The sequence below is a fragment of the Equus quagga genome, chromosome 20 (assembly GCF_021613505.1).
Source record: "Equus quagga isolate Etosha38 chromosome 20, UCLA_HA_Equagga_1.0, whole genome shotgun sequence".
Lineage (NCBI taxonomy): Eukaryota > Metazoa > Chordata > Mammalia > Perissodactyla > Equidae > Equus > Equus quagga.
The window spans coordinates 26,319,389-26,326,932 of NC_060286.1; positions in this window are offsets into that span (position 1 = coordinate 26,319,389).

Below are 7,544 nucleotides of genomic sequence, written 5' to 3' on the forward strand. Positions count from 1 at the left end.
CTACTTCCTTGCCCTCCTCAATGAAATATATACTTAAATTGAAAAGTACAAATGAAATAAATATCTCTTGGCTTTAAAAAGAAATTAAAAGCAGCAGAGCGTGTTATCATAGTCTTAAGGCTCTTTCTAGACTTAAAAATACGTGTTGTGAGGCAGATTATTTTCGCATCTCAAATTTAAACTAAGTTCATAGTACTGGATTTTCTCAAGTTTTATACATTTTCTTACACCTAAAATATCATCCATATGTTGGCACAAATATGTAATTATTTAAGATTGAACTATCTGATATTTGTAATGGCAGCAGAGTGAAGTGCTTCTTCAAACTCTCCCACAAATAATAATTATAATAATTGGACTAATTTTGAAAACCAACTACCCAAAAGAACTGGAAAGTATCCAAAAGATTACAGGAGCCAGAGAAGAGTTTACTCTTGAAAAGTTACAAATAGAAAGAAAACTATGAAGCCCAGAATATTAGAATAGCGTATTCAAATCATGGAAAAAAAAAAAAAAAAGAAGAACTGTTAACTGAGAATTCTGTATCTGGAAAATTTCAGATGAACAAAAACTGAGAGAATCTGGAGCCAGCAGATAGGCCCTATAAGAAAAGCCAAGAGTGGAGAGTCACACCAGAAGACAACCTGGATTTCAGAACGTGATGATTAGCACTGGAAATGGCAAATATATGGAGAACGTTATATTTTGTTACTCAAATATTTAACTTTTCTTTTTGTAATTTCCTTTAAATAACATTATCTGTTGAAAATAAAATTATAAGATACTATTGAAGAATTAATAACATATACATGACAATAATGACACAAAATACAAGGTTGGGTAGTAAATGGAAACATGCCGCATTAAAGTTTCTATATTTTATTTTACTTTTTTAGATTTTTAAAATTATTTTTTATTTTTATATTTTATTTTTCCTTGTTACTGTGAGGAAGATTGCCCCTGAGCTAACATTTGCTGCCAATTATTCTCTTTTTGATTGAGGAAGACTGTTGCTGAGCTAACATCTGTGCCAATCATCCTCTATTTTATGTGGATGCCACCACAGCATGGTTTGGCAAGCAGTGCTATGTCCACCGGGGATCCAAACCTGACAACCTCAGGCCTTGGGGTGCATGAACTTAATGACTATGCCACCAGGCCAGCCCCTAAACTTCCCATATTTTACTAGAAGTAATTCAGCATTAACTCTAAATAGATTGGGATAAGTTAAATACATACTTTAATTCCTAGACACTTAAAATATATACTTTCGTTCCAACTCTTAAAAATAATGCAAAGAAATATAGCTAGAATGCAAAAATACAAAAAAAAAAAAAAAACCACCATGGAATACTAAAGACATATCTGCTTAACAGAAAATAAAGTAGGAAAGAAGAGACAGAGAAACAAAAAAAGTAGACAGAAAACGGAAAACAAAGAGCAAAATGGCATAACAAGCTCTATTTCTCTCAAAGATAAATAGATTAAACACCTACTATGACTTTGTTAATAACATTTGTTATGCGCAGCACAGGGTTCCAGATGGTGAGCCAAAATTCAACAATAGACCACAAGAGAAGTTGAAATAGGTCAGTTTATTACTGACAGGTCCTGGAGAAAACACATGGCCTGCCTTGAGGGGCCACATGGGAAGGTAAAGGCAGAATCTAGACAGAGACTGGGGTACCTGCATTCATTAGGGTCTGTAGGTGGAATGATTTGGGGTTCCCAGACTAGCACTGGATTGGTCCATTTAATCCAAAAGGGTCGGGGTTTGGTCAGCCCTATGGAGGTCTTTTCTAGGAGGCACATAGACCTATAGGTGCTGGGAGGCAGGGGATACTGTTTATCATGAGGATCATTGGGGAAGTCACATCAGGAACTTACTTTTGCTTTCGACTCTGTGGCCACTATTTAGGGCATGCACTTGCAGGATGTATCAGGTTGCATGGCCAAACAAAATGGATGCCGAGGCAGCAATGCCAGGAGCAGCTTAGCTAAACTCTCAACAACACCCAATCAAAACACAGAGATTTTTAGATTATTTACAAAAGCAAGAGTCAACTGTATGTTGTCTAAACGAGATGCACTTTAAATATGAAACCCAAATAGATTGGAAGTAACAGCACGATAAAAGATATGGTATGTAGGCAGTAAGCTGAGGAAAGTTGGAGGGGTCGTGTTTACATCATGAAAAAATAGACTGCAAGATGAGAATTACTCAAAACAAAGAGGAACAGTTAATAGTGATGAAACTGCCAATAAATCAGGAAAATGTATTAAAAATGTATATACTCCTAATAATATATTCGGAACTGAAGGGGGAAATCAATATGAATGCATCTTTCTTGTATTTCCTAGAAAAACTAGTCAAAATAATAATAGCAATAAAGATGTAGAAGATCTAAACGACACTGTTAACCATCTTTTAATCCACAAACACTTATAAAAGACTACATACCCAAACTATAGAATGCACATGTCAGAAAAGAAAGTACCAAATTCAATTATTTAGCTTCCTGTGTAGGGAATTAGAAAAAGAAAGAGAAAATCGAGCATTAAGTGGAAAAATAAAGATAAAGATGAAGAAGTAAAAGAGATAAATAATAAATTAAAATGGTAATTTTTTGGAAAGATCAAGAAAGGCCATCACATATGCAAAAATGCTCAAAGTCGTTAGTTCCTGGAAAAAAGAACCTTTACACCACAATGAGATACCCCTATGTACCCATTAAAATGCCTTAATAGGAAAGACCTATGATACTGTTAGAGAGAAGATGGAACAATTGGAACTCTCATACACTGATGAATATGAAAAATATTATACTGTGTGTAAGAAGTCAGATACAAAAGAATACATGCTATACAATTCCTCGTATATGAAATTAAAAAAAAATGCAAGCGTTTTATACTTGCAGACAGCCAACCAGCCTGGAGACTCAGGGTAGAGAGAGGGATTAACTACAAAGAGCAGAAGGAAACTTTTGGAAGTGATGGAAATGTTCTGTATTGTGATTGTGGCTGGGTTTGTAGTTGTGTATGTCTATCAAACTCAACAAATTCTACACTTTCAATTGTGCGATTTATTAGACATCACTTATACCGCAATACAGTTCATTTCAAAAAGAAATGGAAAACAAAGAAAATAGAAAGATTAAATCATTCATAATGAGAAGACTGGTTAATTTATTTTGGAGTCAAGCCGCTGCTGGTGAAATATGTGTTGTTGGGGAGGAGGGTGTTTAAGGAAAAGAGAGGAAAGGGACCATCATTTACTAATAGGATAGTAATAGAATATTACCGTTGGCTAGGTCGCTCAGATTTTAAAGATAACGCTTTTTGTTACATCTCACCACTCGGCTGCCTCTGCTCACCAGAACAGTTTGTGAAAGTATTAATAAAAAAGGCTTTAAAGACTTATTTGCATTAGTAAAAGGCCTAGTGTAACACAAATGGATGATAGATAGCTTTAACTTAAAGCAAAGAGTGAACACAGCCCTTTATTTATTTATTTCAATTCAATATTACAATCTCTTGTTGCTGGCAATGTTGTGCTGGTAAATGTCTAACGAGTTTGATAGAAAGGGAACAAGAAAACCCTGAGTTTGTAGCGTTTGATGATTTCCATGCTGTGAATATTCCCAGCATGGCCCGTTTTCAAGCTATAATACAGATACTGAAGTGGGAAGAAACATGCACAGACGCTCCTCCCCAGCCTGTGCAAGCCCGCTCTAATGCACCACTGCTTTTAGCCTATTTTATAAACAGGATGGATTGAGATTTGTGAACTTTATTTTCTTTCACAGCTTTTTCATTAATAGCAGGTTTCTTCAGCAGGCGTTGAAGTAAGTTTAGTTTCAAGGCACTCATTAATAGAATTTGAAACTCATCAGCAGCTTTGTGTTCCTTACGAGAGGGAAACTTCCTGGTAACAAGTTGAGTTTAGTGCTTCAACAATACAGGTGACTTCAGTCTTCAAACACATCCCTTTATGTAACAGTACGTTTATGAAAGGAAATTCAGGCCTTCCTTGACTCATTTTCTTTTACAGCTCATACTCAATCCTTCAGAAAATCCTAAGGGCTTTCCTTTAAACACATAGCTCACCACTTCTCACCACATTCACACAAGCACCTGCTGGACTATTGCAGTAGCCTCCTCACTTATCTCTCTTCTTCCACCCTTGCCCTCCTATTATCTATTCCAAATAAAGTGATATTGCTAACATTTAGATCTGATCTTGATACTGCATAGCTCAAACCCCTTTGATGCTTCTGCATCACATCCGTGCTTGAAGGCAAAGTCCTTATGGTGACAGTGACCTGCAACATTGCACTGCATAATAGGCACACTCACCTCCCCTCTAACTTCATCTCCTCTTACTCATCCTTCTCACTCACTCCCCCAGTCACTCCTTCCTCTAATGCCCCAACACTCTCTGCCTTAGGCTGTTGCCTGTGTCTGCAACTCTCTTCTTGCAGATTTCCATGTAGTTTACACCTTCAATTTTTTCACATCTTTGCTCAAATCACCTTCTCAGTGAGGTCTTTCTCTCTACCCTTTTTACCATGGCACTACCACTCTATTTCCAGCCTGGCCCTGCCCTCTGCACTCCCTATCCTCCTTTTCTGTTTTATTTTTCTCCACCACACATATGGCCTTCTAAAAACTATGAAACATACTCACATTTTCTTAACCGTGTCCTGTTTCCTCACTGCAATGTTAGCTGAATAAGGGCAGGATTTTTTTGTTGTTGTTGTTCTGTGTGGAATACCTTGAACTATATCTCGTAAATCGCGGATGCCCAATACTATTTCTTAAATAAATGATTGAATTTGAAATGTTAGTATTAAATTCACCATGCAGTTAGGGAAATATGTGATTATAGTCCCTGTCTTGTTTCATATTAAAGAATGGCTTTTATGTCTGAGAAAAATTTTCCTGAAGGGAAACATTTAATAAAAACAGTTTGGCCAGGAAGAAAAAGATCTGCCCATATCTCTACTACTGGAAATTAAGCAGAAAAGGAATTATAAAAGTCTGAGTTACTAGGAGAGGATTTTGTACATGCTATAAATAACTGTTAAGACTCTTCTGTATGCTTAGATATTCTCTGATGAATTTAAGCAGGATTATTTTACAGATTCTATATGATCTATTTATTAATGTTATCAAATTTTCTATTGTAAAGTCATTTCATTAACAAATATTTCTTTAAAACCAATACACGTGGCTATGGGCTTGAAACCTGGGATATGACAGGATATAAAATATGATTTATAAGCTTGAGAAGCCTTAGAAAAAGCACATGCAAATCACATGAAAATGGATAATATATAATATCATGTGTTAAGTGCTGAAGTTTGGAATATGGAAGGGAATAGTGGAAGGAAGTTTGGAATATGGGAATTCTTAGGAGTAGAGTAAAAGGAATTCTCACGATGACCTGTGACACTTTGGGAAAGCTCCACAGAGCAGGTGGGGGTTACACTGAGACTTAGCAACTTCCTGTAACATGTGGCACAACCAGAGGAAAATCATCCTTGAGAAAATAGTGAACTCTCAGATTTAGTCTTATCTGAGGACTAATACTTGATGGATTTGGTAATAAAAAATGTCATATTTCTATTTATTATTTTACTTAAAAAGAAATCTTTTATTTGTAACATCATTCAGACAAGGACGTGATCAGTTGAGAATGAATATACACCCCCTTCTAGGTGAGGGATATTTTTATGTTATTTTCTATAGATAGTTATGGAAAACAAATTTCAAGGAGGACTGAGTAATACAGTAGATTTGCACAACTCTAGTTGCCTTCATTCACATGGTGTTCCATGAAAAATGTCACCCCTTGGAGAGCAACCTCATATACAGTGTGAATGGGGTCCTTGGGGACCCTGCTACTGAGTGTGGTCCCGATGGAAATAGATTTCTTTAGAATGAGTGACAACTATTTGTGGGTAGAGCTAAGTGAATAGTCTTACAATACTGTATCTGAGAGAGTTCATCCACAGAACTAGAAGGAGGTATACATCAAGAGACTTATTGCTAGGTATTGACTATGTGATTGATTGTGGGATCTGGTTAGGGAACTCTGAAATCTGCAGGGCAGGCTAAACAGAAGTGCAGGTTGAAGCTACAGTTCACAGGTGGAATTTCTTCTTCTGGAAAGCCTCCTTTCTACTTTTAAGGCCTTTCAACTGATTGAATCACGCCCACCCAGATTATCTAGGATAATCTCCTTTACTTAAAGTCAACTGATGATGAATATCAACCATATCTACAAAACACCTTCACAGCAACACCTACATGAGAGTTTGATTGGTTTATGTTCGTGACTGTACCTTAACCAAGTTGAACCATCACAAGTATAGCCCTATCTTTCAGTCTATCTCTTTCTCTTTCTCTCTCTTTCTTCCTGCCTGTATTATCCTCTCTGAGGCCCTAGTATTCAATGCTGCATTTTTGGAATGATATCTATATTTTACTGGGAACTTTATTGTCGGTTTCTTCTGCACTTGTTAAGAACTCATATTATTACAATTGCATGGACTCGTAATAAATTCTGCAAAATCATGGCAATTGTACTTATTGATATCGGGCTTCAATTTTCTCTCACTTTCTAATCCAATGGTTGTTACTCATGGATGTATTTCATAATCATTCAGAAAACTGTAAAAAACAGTTGTTTTTCAGGCCCTCACCTCAAACTCCTAAAAGTGAAACTGCAGAATTGGTGACTAGGAATGCACATTTTTTATAAAATGCTCCCCAGATGATTAGTCAGTGTTGAGAACTGCTGTTATGCTTTTATTGTTCATCTGTGTTCTTTCCTGAATACAGCAAAATAAACAGTTTAACACTCCCCCCCCTTTTCCTTCCTTTTATTTATTTATTTTTTTCATTTTTAGTAAAGGCAAGAATTGAGTGCTTTTCAGACCAATCCCTTGCTTGGAATTCAACCTGAAAAATAGAAGGCCAAATTTTTTTTAGAAGTCAACATGAAACTTCCTGTGAAACATCAATAAGTACACAGTCTAGCCTTCTATAAAAGCCCAGGGAGGTTGTCTATCTATTTAATCCCCAGTATTATGTAGACTGCAATAACATTATACTCTCTCCAAAGCAATTACACTCCCTCCAATCAATAGTACATTTCCCAAGAGGGACAATATCCAAAGGAGGAAGGTTTCAACTTTATTAAGTTGTGAGGACTTTCTGCCCTCATTGATTGAAGCTACATCGGGGGTACATTTGTTTTTCTTAAATTGTTGTCTTAGTCAGGGTTCTCCAGAGAAACAGAACGAGAATGTATGGAAATACATATATGAGGTGATTTATTACAGGAATTGGGTTGCGTGATTATGGGGGCTGAGCTGTCCCGTGATCAGCTGTCTGCAAGCTGGAGACGCAGGAAAGCCTGTGGTGTAGCTCCAATCCACCTGAGTCCAAAGGCCTGAGAACCGGGGGAGATGATGGTGTAACTCACAGTCCAAGGTCAAAGGCCTGAGAACCAAGAGAGATGATGGTGTAACTCACAG